At 41.9% G+C, this 13,332-nt stretch overlaps 1 protein-coding gene across 24 annotated transcripts in view; it reads right to left on the bottom strand.

The window, feature by feature from the left end:
* CLASP1 (cytoplasmic linker associated protein 1) overlaps window positions 1-12,961 on the bottom strand; it is a 255,693-nt gene extending 242,732 nt beyond the window's left edge. For all 24 annotated transcript variants that reach the window (XM_070507429.1, XM_070507431.1, XM_070507435.1 and 21 more), the window contains exon 1: window positions 12,840-12,961. The gene's annotated coding sequence lies outside the window, so the exon portion shown is untranslated. The remainder of the gene's footprint in view (window positions 1-12,839) is intronic.
* Window positions 12,962-13,332: the final 371 nt, after the last annotated feature.

Genomic DNA, 13,332 nt, shown 5'->3' with positions numbered 1-13,332 from the left:
GAACAGGGAATTGGGAAAGAAATTACAGTGCATCCAAACAACAGCAAACCGTGCAGTCACTGAGAATGATAGTAAAAGCATGTTCTTATTGGCCTGGAGAGATCTCTACAACCAATTTAGTGAAAAAGGCAACTAGAAAACAGCATGTTGGTGTTTATGACACCATTTTTGTTTCTAAAATAAAAAGTAGTCACTTATATACTCCATGCACAGAAAAAGTATGAGAAGGAAATATACCCAAATGTTAACACTGTACTTTTTACAATGGAAATATACTATTTATATAACAAGAAATAACACATGTTAAAAATAACAGTGGTACTAACAGAACGACACTGCAGCCTATACATACACGTACTGGCTCGTACATGCATAGAACATCTGGAAGATCGTTTAAGAACCAAAAAACAGTGGTTGCCTCTGGGAATGGGATGTGGACGAATGGAGAAAAGGGTGAAAGAAGACTTACATTTCACTCTATTTCTGTGTACCTTTTAAACCCTTTAACCATGTACATATTATCTATTCAAAGGGAATATAAATTTTAAAACATTAAAAAGTATGTTAATATTCTTCCTAGTCAAACCATACCATACCCAATAAATACCAGAAAGTTATGTGTAAAGTCAAAGAGAATTGTAATCCTGACACCATAGGCATCATCACTTACTACACCGAGAACTGAAAAATATAAAAAGGTCCAGTTATTCAGCAAACTGTCCGTCTCTAGTACTCAACTCAAGAAGGCAGGATTAGCAACACCTATAAGGAAACAAAGCTTATTTCTGAACCTTGTCCAGCCATGGAATTCTTGCAAAGTCAAAGACAGAAATACAAATACATAATGAGAAGATAAGTGCTCAATTCATTTTTGATCACTGAACTATAGCCATGTTTTAATTCAAAAATGACACATGACAAGACAGGGTCACATGCTTTTACAAAATTACATTTTTAAGTATATTAACTACAGGATTCTCATATTGCCAGTTGGGTTTTGTTAAAACCTGTAAGGTGGATAATTTGCAAAAATTTTAAAGACACATAACTTTCAAACCAAAATACTGACTACAGGAACTTATTCATACATGTGCAAAATAAATTATTACAAGATTATTCTCTGTAGCATAGTTTATAAACACAAAAGACCAGAAAAAACTAAATGTTCCTCAATAGAGGGCTGGGTAAATTACGGTATGCCATACAACGGCCTACTACTCAGCCATACTCTTCATTTAAAAAACAATGAGGAACCTTTTAATGTACCGACATAGAATGATTTCCAAGACATATTAAGTGAAAAAAAAACAAAACAAAAACGCAAAATGCAGGGTGGTCTGTCATAGGTTACCATCTGTACAAAAAAGAAGAGGAAGGAGTGTGAGCGTGTGTATATATACGCATTTTTTTCACATATATCATTAACATTGATGTCTCCAGGAAGGGAACTGAGTAGATGGCAGATAGGATAAGAGGAAAACTTAAATTTTAGATCATGTGTATTATTTGCTCAAAAAATTTAAAAAATGTAATGCACTTAAGTAGCAGTTCTATTTCTCCTTTCTAGGTAATTTAAACAAGATGAAAGGAATCTTCATATATAACTACAACAAATTTAAACTCATAATAAAAAGGGACACAAGAATATCCCCTAGGTATCTTTTCAAAAAGATTTTACAGCCCATAATGCATGTAATAAGCTTGTTCCTACAAGAAAAATTATATAATTTTAATAATTCCATCACTATCCAGAAGCAATCTCAATAGCAAGCAGTTTCCCAAAAGCACCATGTCTAACCCCTGCCCCCAAAATTCCAAAATTGAATCACTGATCAGTTGATGATTCAAGTAAAGATTTAAAGACAGAATAGCCTTGAATTTATCAAGACCTAGAGCTCTCTGCAGGATGTCCGTTTCAAACTGCCTTCTCCCAGCAAGGGTGCTTTTCCTGGCTCTCGCCTGCAGCCACTTCACAAAATTAGACCATGGCGTATAAAATCTGGCCAAGAGTCAGGCTCCTTGTCCTGTGGTCACAAGCCAGGTCTCCAGCCAACAGAGCTCTCACGAATGGAAGGCAACAAACAGGCCCCAGAACGCACAACCAGGGGCACATGTACATGGTTCAGGGCCTCGCATCCTTCAGATCAAAACAGGAAAGGGACACATTCTTCCCTCCACCCCCAGATTAGGAGCCCTTCCCTTTTCAGTCTTCCCACAGTAGCACACGTTCACAGGAATCATAACCGTCTCCTTACTTGTCTGCCTTCCCGCTTAGGGGTACAGCTCTTGGGGACCAGGGCTGAGAGTCCCTCTCTCTGTCCTTAGACACAGCAGCAAAGTCTGCTGAATGAAGATTCTGATCAAGGTATATAGGAATACCCAGGTACATAGCTTGTATACCCAGGATACAGCCCAGAATCTCTCTATTCGGTGGTAGTTTTCATCAAAGGCTCTCTGTGTTTTTGGTCTACTTCTCATTAACACCTAGGGACACCCTTTCTGCATCCCCTCCAGTCACACAATCCCACCCCAAAAGGTCTAGCAATCAAATGATTAGTTGTTCCTAATCTTCCAGTGCTTAGTCATTCTTACAAGATTCCACAAATCACTACTACACAATTCAGACAAATATGATTACTTTGTCCAAACAAATGCTCCCTTGGGAATTTCAGAAATCTACTCCAAGTTCTGAAATGAATGAGAGAATGCAAAGCTTTTTCCATCATGTTCACTTGAAAAATGCAATCACAGGCCATAGGCAATCTACTTGGCATGCCAATCATTACCAACAGGTAAGCTCAACCCAGCAACAGGCTAAAATACCACACCCATCAGCCTGAATCAGCTCCACAGAGAGCAACGTGGCATTGAGAGCATTTCTTTTTAAAGGGCCACCCTCCTCAGAATGGGAGCCCACACCTGGAGGGTGATATATTAAAAGATAAAAACACTTCTTGAATCAAACTTTTTAGATAAAATACACACACAAAGATAGAGATATAGGTTCACATACATACCAGGCTCAACTTCTCCATAAATAAGGCCAGAAAACAGTCAACATCTCTCCTGCCTACTCTCCCTATAAACCACCGTGCCTACTAAGGGAGTGCAGGCTCTTGTGGAACCACTTTGCTGCTTGACAATTATCTTGAAAGCATGTGAAATACTAGATCTGCTCTGGCCTCTCTGATCTTATGTTGCTTAGATCTAGAAAATAAGAGAAGAAAATAATTCCTTCCTTCGTTTTCACTGTTAATAACGAGGATCTGCTAAAATAAGCAGTGGATGAATAACCAGCATCTCAGATGATCCAAACGTTTATGTAACAAGAGCCTAGGAAATGCCTACTGAGGAGGCAACACCTACCGGAAAACAGAACACCAAGGCCAACCTTCAAGCTAAGCCTTCCCTTCACTGACATCTGGACCAGAGATTACAGAACGGACTCCCCAGGGAGGTCTGATCACTTAGCACAAGTAACATGAGACCCTGCTGAACACTAAAGAATGAGATGGAGGGAAATCTGATAGCACGAACCCAGAGAGAAAGACCAGATACTTCTCCACTAGTTAACTTTTGGGATTTCTAGGCAAAAGAATTTTCTAATGATATTTAATGTTTTTGTTAGAAAAGTAATATAAACTCCTTGCACAAACTCAAAATAATTTGTAACACTGAGAACATTTGTCAAAAGTGAAAAGGCAGGGTCTAGATACACAAAAATCACACCTAAAATGAGTTAAATTCCCAAATTAAAACTCATCATAATCTTAAATAAGTTAAGATTTTTTCAATCATCCATGAAATGAACCCCATGTTATGCAACCTAACAGGTTTATCCACCTATCTCACATACAAAAAACTTCCTGAGGCATTTAAAAGACCTACACACTATGAACAATCTCCACATTTGGGAAAAATGACTTAAACGGACCTGGTTAAAATCGTCCCATTTGGAACAACATGGATGGACCTTAAGTAAAATAAGCCAGACAGAGAAAGACAAATACTGTATGATTTCGCTCACATGTGGAAGATAAACACATGGGTAAAGAGAACAAATTAGTGGTTACCAGAGGGGCAGGGGTTGGGGAAGGCGGGTGAAAGGAGTAAAGGGGCACATATATATGGTGACGGATGAAAACTAGACTATTGGAGGTGAGCACAATGCAGTCTATACAACAACTGATACAGAATAATGTACACCTGAAATTACACAATGTTATAAACCAATAAGACAGCAATAAAATTAAAAGAAAAAATCCTGAAGAACTTTATAATACACTGATCATTAATCTTTTGAGGATAATTTTCTGCAATTACCCAAATGTATTCACAAAGATCTATGTTTAGCTTCACAATTCAGTCCATGAAAGTTAAGCACATCACTTGCATGGTACCAGACTGGGCACCAGAGTGATGGGGGCACAAAAGAGGGTCCGAAACTGGGGAACAAGAAAAATGGTATACACCCTACCCTGAAGGCCCTTATACAGTAACCTATCTTAGAACATAGGCCACTTAAAAGTAACTACACAAAACTAAAAGAAAGGGAACTCACATTTATTAAGTGTATCTTACACACGTCAAGCAGCAAAGCTGTAACACACACAACGTCTACGTATTCTGTTTTAAGGGAAGAAAAGAGGGCAGTGTGAGCATGTAGAGGTTGAGAAGAGTAGGCAATGAAGTAAAAACCCAAAGCAAAATATAAATGCCAGTGAGTGGTACAGAAAACAAGCACAGTCATGCACTGCTTAACGGCATTTTGGTGGACAACAGATGGCATATACGATGGTGGTCCCATAAGGTTAGTACCATACAGCCTAAGTTTGTAGTAGGCTAGACCATCTAGGTTAGTGTAAGTACACTTTATGATGTTTGCACATGATGAAATCGTATCTCTCAGAATGTATTCTCAACATTAAATGGTGTAATTAAAAAGCTTCTATCAGTCTTTAACAAATGGTGCTGAGACAACTAGATATCCACATGCAAAACAATGAAGTTGGATCCCTACCTCATACCAGACGCAAAAGTTAACTCAAAATGGATCAACAACCTAAATGTAAGAGCTAAAGCTATAAAACTCTAAGAAGAAAACAGGAGTAAATCTTCACGACCTTGCATTTGGCAACTGATTCTCAGATATGACACCAAAAACATGAGCAGCAAAAGAGAAAACAGATTAACTGGACTTCATCAAAATTCAAAACTTTTGTGCATCAAAGGACATTATCAAGAAAGTGAAAGAACCACCTACAGAATGAACGGGGGAAAACATTTGCAAATCATGTATCCGATGAGCTTAATATCCAGAATATACAAGAACTCCTAAAATTCAACAACAAAAAGACACAAAATCCAATTTAAAAATGGGAAAGGACTTGTATAGATATTTCTCCAAAGAAGATATACAAATGGACAATAAGCACATGAAAAGATGCTCAACACCTACGTCATTAGGGAAATGCAAATCAAAACCACAGTGATACCACTTCCACGTGCAAGGATGGCCATAATCAAAAAACAAACAAACAAGCAGAAAATTACAAGGGTTGGGAAGGATGTGGAGAAAATGAAACCCTAAGTACTCAAAAAAATTGAACAGAGACTGAAACAGAAATCTGCAAACCAATATACACGGAAGCATTTGTCACAATAGTCAGAAAGCGAAAACAATCCAAGTCCCATCAACAAATGAATGGATAAACCAAATTAAGTACACCCACACAACAGAATATTATTCAGCAGCTAAAAAGGAATAACATTCTGATACATGCTACAAAATGAATCAACCTTGAGAACATTATGCTAAGTGAAATAAGCCAGTCACAAAAGGACAAAGCATGATTTCACTTACATGAAGTATCTAGAAGAGGCAAATTCATAGAGACAGAGAGCAGATTAGAAATTACCAGGCGCTGAGCGAGAGGGAGCAATGGGGATTAATGGTTACAGGGTTTCTGTTTGGGGTGGTGGAAAAGATTTGGAAGCATATTGTGGTGATGGGTGCACAATAATATGAATGTAAATAATGCCACTGAACTATATACTCAAAAATGGTTAAAATGGCACATTTTATGTTTTATATATGTCACAATAAAAATTAAATTGAAAAGAAAAAAAAGGGGGCCAGGCCCGTGGCTGAGTGGTTAAGTTCACGTGCTCTGCTTCAGCAGCCCAGAGTTTCGCTGGTTCGGATCCTGGGCGCAGCCCTAGCACCACCGCTCATCAAGCCATGCTGAGGTGGCATCCCACATGCCACAACTAGAAGGACCAACAACTAAAATATACACTGTGTACTGGGGGACTTTGGGGAGAAGAAAGAAAAATTAAAAATAAATAAATAAAATCTTAAAAAAAAAAGAACTGGCAAAAGTCTACGTATAGCACCCAGCCTAGTATCTGGCAAATGCTGGCTGTTCAATCTATGATGGTCATTGCTATTGTGACAATAGGTCTATTTGCCACCCTTGGGCCAACCAAAGGCTGAGCAGGACACGGCTTGGGTCTGGAGAGCTCTGCGACTTAGCAGAACTTCAATAAAACACGGCCACCAGAACCACGAGAAGACTACGCAGAAGGAGCTGTTTTTATGCAGTTCAACTACTCTTAGAAAGACTGGCTTATTGTTCCTAGAGTGAACGCAGCTCCTCGACATTAGGAAAGGCACAGTTCATTCTCTCTACACAACAGGCCTCTGTTAGCATGTCTGAGCAACCGTTCATGACACACTCTGCCTCTACCCACAGGAAAGACGCACTCCATGAAGAAACTCGCAGAAAATTCGCCAGAAGGTAGTCCCGAGGCAGTTCTCAAACTTTAGCGGCCTCAGAATCACTCGTTAAAAAAGCAGATGCCTCGTCCCCACCACCAGACATTGTGATTACTACACATTTCAGGCAGAGCCCTTGTGCACAACTGTTTAAAGAAACACTTGACGGTAGGCCACAAAAATATTATAAGGTTACATTCTGATGTTGACAAATAGACCAATCGGCCCCACAAAGCAGAGGCAGCATTTTCCTCCATATCTATCCTAGAAACCCAACAGCTCTGGCAACGAGGGACAGGAGCAGAGACGGAGGAAGGAAGCGAGAGCATTTTCCTCCATACCCATCTAGAAGGCAACAGCTCTGGCAACGAGGGACAGGAGCAGAGACGGAGGAAGGAAGCAAGATTACCTGCACGGAATATCCAATACAAACTGCATACAGTTGGTTCATATAAAAGTCCATCATTATTGCTTATTCTTTTTAAAAATAATACAAAATAAGAAATGAAAAACCAAAACAATGTACCATTCACCTCTCATAATAACAAAAAATATACTTAAATTATATTACCAGAAGTTGGTAAATTTTCTGAAACTGATACATCCTTAGATTGCTGGGAAAATTATTAAGTGGTACAAATTTTTCGTCAGCAATAAGGCAATATGTATGAAGTCACCCAATAGTCTCATTTCTTTGAATTTATCCTAAGAACACAAAAGGAGCAAACTATATTCCAAAAGACAGTCACTGTTGTAATATATGTACTATCAAAAGAAAAAAAACCTGTATGTCAAGAATCTCACTTTACCAAAGTTTGCCATATCAACTCAAATATGACAACTTATTAAAATTAAAATGATGCCTACAATGTCATCACATGGAAATTATTCATAAAACATGCAAGCCTTAAAATTACTATAAAGTATGACTCTATGGACAGCTTCAAAGGGTGACACATTAAGAAATAACAGCTTTTAGGAGGATGGTTAGATGTGGGTTTTCCCCCCTCTGGTCTCTCAAGTTCCTGTATTTTGCCATATTGTTGTAATACGGCTATAAATAAACGTAACTGATTCTGCTTCGAAAGTTAATTGGACAACAGTTACAGAGACAGGTGGAAAGCAGAGTCACTGACCTGACCTATCCTGAACGAGGATAAACTCACCCAAATGTGCCACGCTAACAGATGGCCACAGGCCAGTTCTAGATTTTCTTCACAAAAAAATAAATCTTAACGGATGTATGGAACTATTAAACCTTGAACTTACATTTTTTAAAAAGCAAGTATAACACACTAAAAGACAGGAAGAAATCTGGTTTGGCAGCTATTCACATAGCAAAAAGATCAGAAGACTTCATGAACCACAACTTCAAGATAAGCCAACAACATGAAGCAGTAAGAGACAGCTGACATGAAAAGACATCAGGCTGAGAGACAGAAGGCCAGTCCTGTCCTAGTTCCACCACATCCTGGGATTCACCTGCAGGTCTTGGTTTCTCATCTGGGAACTGACAGGCTAATGATGCTACCTCCCCCACCCAGCTCACAGGACTCTGAAGGGAGCAAACAAGATTATGAACATAAAAATGCCTTCAAAATCAAGGGTTTTCCCCCTTAAATCTGGCTATTGGTATTATGAAGACATTCATCCATATGTAACTGCCCAACAGGGAACAGCTTTTGCAGGGATGCGTTCCAAACTGACGGTGAGCAGGCGCGCCCCCCGAGGGCCTGGGCTCTGGGACCAGGCTTGTCCCTATCTGCGCTGCTCCAATCTCTTAGGAGAATCTATTCATCTATCACTTGGCAATGTTTTCAATTTTAAAAGCAAATGCAATCACTGACAAAATGAACACAGACTGGAAGGTTCTCAAACTCTGGGGTTTTGAAGAATCATCTGAGAACTGTTAAAACTGCAGCTGCCCAGACCCCACGCAGACTGACAAAAACCGCTGGCTAGATGAGAATAAATAAAGCCAGGCCATTTGTATTCTGACAAGCTCCCAAGTGATTCTGGTGACGTGATCACTGCTACTACTACGACACTGTTATTAATATCGACTCCTACTGCAAATACACGGTCGGACTACCACGTATGCCCACTCACTAAATGCCACTCACCATTCTCAGCACGTTACAAATATTATCTCATTTAATCCCTACAACAACCCTGTAAGGAGGTACTACTATTTAAACACCGCCCTCCCTTTACATGGTTTTATAGATGAAACCATTAACATACAAAGAGATGATTTAACTGGCCCACGGCCCAAAGTCACAGGACTAGTGAGTGGCACAGCCAGAATGAACAACAAAGTTTGAAAATCCCTGATACAATTTCCTAAACTAAGACAATAGGTGTATACCCTGGTCATTTCAAAGTCCGTTTCATTTCAGATACCGCATTTAAAGGACACTAACAAAACTGAGCTGCTGAAAGAATGCATGGTGAAATCATACCAAACCACAAGGGGACAAAAGACCTAGGGCTGTTTACGTACTTCCAGCATAATCCGCATCAATTCGTAATATTTTGTCCGTCTCCCCCATTGGACTGTGAGCCCTTCAAGTGTAGGGACCATGTATGTCTTTTCAACTGTACCCTCCTGATAACTGGTGGCTAACTAAAGAAAGGGTTTAATAAATTTATTAGTCGATAAATCTAGAGAAGGTCTGCTGACTGTCCCAGGCAGCGAAGGCTATTAAGTGGGGAAGAAACAGACAATTCATGTTGCTTCAGGCGGTACAACTAAGATCCACAGGTAAAAGCGGTGGGACAGTCTAAAACACCTTTCTAGCGACCTGTCCAGTAACAGAGAAGCACGTCCGCAGTTCGAGACTGATGAGCAGAATACAGTAGACGAAAGGTAGGATGTTGGACTATGGGGCCTCGAAGAGCTCTGCCAAGGCCCAAATTCTATTAGTCCAAGTTATGATACATTCGTTTCTTCTTTTTTTTTTTCAGATTTTTTTATTTTTCCTTTTTCTCGCCAAAGCCCCCAGGCACATAGCTGTGTATTTTTAGTTGTGGGCCCTTCCAGTTGTGGAATGTGGGACGCTGCCTCAGCATGGCTTGATGAGCGGTGCCATGTCGGCGCCGAGGATCCAAACCGGCAAAACGCTGGGCTGCAGAAGCGGAGCTCGCGAACTTAACCACTCGGCCGCGGGGGCCCTGAGTTTCTTCTTTGATAATTCTTGATACATTCTACAGCGACTAGTTACACAAGTCCCAGGAGGTGGCACAGAGGATACCACAAAGTGTTCTCTAACCTCTCAGGGCCCTTAAGGATCCAGAGAAGAGTAAATACACAGAAGTGAATCTTCCAGGGAGGAAGGCAATGGATACAAGAATCAGCAAGGAGTGAGGAGACTTCCGGGCAGGAAACAGGAGGGAGTCCACAAAGGTGTAAAGGGAGACACGCCGCCATTTGTGCACATTTCCGTCCTGGTCTAGGCATAAACATGGAGGCAGGAGGCCCTGGGGGCATGAAGACCCGGCTGGAAACAATTAGTAAACTCAGGTGCCGACACGAAAAGGCCTCAGCGGTCACTCAGTCAAATACACACACTTTACGGATGTTGCCCTGCTTGCTCTGAGTAAAGAAAGGTTGGTTTACTTTCTTAAATTACATTTCACGAACCAAAACCTCTATCATCAATGATCTCTTCTTTGCCTAGGCTTTTTTCTCAAGACTAATAGATCCTTCTTTTATTTTCTGGGAAATCTTTTAGGCGATTTTGTTTTTAAACATTTGTTATTTTCTGCTACTGTCTACCCTTTCTACTGTTTAATTTGACAACCAAACTTGCAGTTATCAAAACTGACATTTTAATAACTCAGCTCTGAGCCTAATACTTATAATCCCTTAAATGGTTATAACATTTACCAATAGTGTTACAAAATAAAAACTATTACATTATAATCTAAAAGCTACAACTTTATAAGTAGGAGATTGTTAAGAAAAAAAAGAGTAACAAGAAATTAATTTAAGTTTCAGGCCCAAGAAACTATTTCACCCAACTTATAAACCCTGACACTGAGCCGCCCAAGAAAAGAAAATTAACAAAAGACTGAAGTAAAAAATCCAAATCCAAAAGCAATGAACAAAATATAACACATCTGAACCATAAACTTAACGGTCTTCCAGCCAATCACTTCTGAACATCCTTGTCAAACTATTTTAAGGATCTGGAATCTCGCTCTATTAAAAGCAAGTTCCCATCATCTGAACTACACTTACGAGATTCTCTCACAGTAGTTACTGAAGCATAACACACCAACCTTCAGCTTTTTGCTTCCTATTAGTATAAAAAAGCCTTGCCTCTCTTACACAAAATTGAGTCTGTGGCCAAAATCCTGACACACCAGGAGATCTGGGTTTTCAGTTCTAACACTAATTTAAGGTGTAAAGTTCGCAAAGGTCTTTTCTGTATTTACCACTTAAATTGTAACATGGAAATACAACATCTGACACCTCCACCTCCAACAGTCTCTTCAAAGGATTTCCGACTTTGGTTAATCTCAGTTGGGAGAACATAAAGCTACGGCTGAAAACTCCTCCATCAAAATAAGAACTTTAAAAATCTAAAATAGTGCTACACATTATTTGATAAACTATGAACTATAGAAACTGAGATTCGACTGACAATTGCCAAACAAGGTACAACTACACAATTTGACAAAAATGAATACGCAAATAGCTCACCAAAATTTAAATCTTTCTTAGCGCTCGGAAAAAATAAATAATACTCAGTAACTATGGAACACTGTGGTGTTATGTTTCTTATCCACATAGTCTCTGCATCAATGTTACTATTCTCCCACTCTCTTGATGAGCAAAAGGAGCCCACTGTCCCGGATCCCCCATACCAAGAGTTCAGTAAATGTCACTAATAGTAATAATAATAATAAAAGCAACAATTTCTAAAGCCACAATTTACACGGGAGTGTGGCACCCGAATAGGGAGCAAGGCACACGGCAGCATGCAGCTATTTCTCGCTTCTGACTCTTCTGCATCACTGCTTCCCAAAGGACTAGAAAATCTGAAGCTCTTACTGCCACATCTACAAATTAAAGTATCATGCTTAAAAGAGCTCACAGGTTCTCCGAACCGCCGGTATTTAATGAACGAACCCCACGACAGAGAAACTCACCCAGATGCAACAAAACATGCTTTAAGGCTCCACCTATTTCTTTTAACTTTAGAAATAAACACAACTGTTCAAAAACATTATGTAATAAGTTAGACTCTGGAAAACCCCCTACTCATCCGAGCGGCTCAGAAAATGGAAAGCAAAATTCGATTAGCTCCATTGTACCCACCCAGACTAACGTGCAAGATCAAACACTCAGCTTCGTCAGAGCGTCTCTGCCAGCACCAAAGCACAACAAAGGCAACTTGAGGAGGCTGCACAAGGCTTAACTCGGCACTCGTCCGCTTTCCCAGCTTCCGAAAGCAGCTCTCTGCGGCCGCAGGGACCAGGGGGACCCCCGAGGCCGCCCGGCCGGCGGCTGGGCTCGGCGCCGCTCGCTCCGCTTTTGTCTGGCAGGCTCGGAGCCCCGGCACCCCGCCTCCCCGGCACCCCGCCTCCCCGGCACCCCTTCCCTCTGGATCTTTCTCCACACCCGGCCCTCGCCCCGGATTGCTTGCCGTGGGCTTCGCTCCCTCGCCGCCTCCCCTTGCAATCTCGGGCTCTTTTCAAACGCCACTCGGGCTCCGCCGGCGTCTCCTACCCGGCCGGAGCCTCCGGTCACGGAGGGGGCGGGGGTGGGCTCTCGGAGAGGAACAGGGAGGGGGACACAAAGCCGGGCTGACCCCACGCCCCCTCCCCCCCCCGCAAAGCAGCCTGGGATCAGCGACCGACTGGTTGGATAAACAACCCTCCCATCCCGCCCCTCAGCCGGCTCCCACCTAAGGGCCGCCCCCTCCCCCAAAGTGCACCCAACAGCCGGTGACAGCGCTGCAAGTCGCCGCCACCCAAATTCGGCGCCCGCCACTTGCGAGGGAGGGGGCAGGGGCCCGGGGCCTAAATCTCCTCACCATAACCCGGTACTTACAGCCGTATCATTCGCTACTGTTGCCGCTGCGGACCACACAGCCGCCGCCTTCTCCTCCACCCCAATGAGGTTAAGCGCTCGGTGCGGGGATTAAAAAAAAAAAAAAAAAAAAAAAAAAAAAAGCAGCCGCGAGCGCCTGCGCACTGCGGTCTCCCTTTCTCCACTTACCGCCAACGAGCCGGCTGTACCATAGAGAGTGTAAACCGGGACCAGAGAGGCGGCTCCCTCTCTATGGTAACGCCCCGCGCAGGCGCCGGCCGGGCCGAACTGCGATTCGGGACATACAAATCCCGGGAGCTTTCCCCTCCTGGCAAACGTCAGATGACCCTGATGGGGACCCGTAGGGTAAAGGTTATTTCAGACAAGGGTGGCCAAGGTTCAATAGGGCCTTCTGGGGAGTTGCGGCAAAACTCAGGCTGGGCAAGGAGGATCGGATCTAAGCCGCCACGGGAGTAGGGCACCAGAAAGCCGGGAGTGTGCTGAGTAGAACTAT

This window comes from Equus asinus, chromosome 4 (genome assembly GCF_041296235.1).
Source record: "Equus asinus isolate D_3611 breed Donkey chromosome 4, EquAss-T2T_v2, whole genome shotgun sequence".
Lineage (NCBI taxonomy): Eukaryota > Metazoa > Chordata > Mammalia > Perissodactyla > Equidae > Equus > Equus asinus.
Note: the sequence above shows the minus strand (reverse complement) of the source record. Positions and strands in the feature narration are given on the sequence as shown.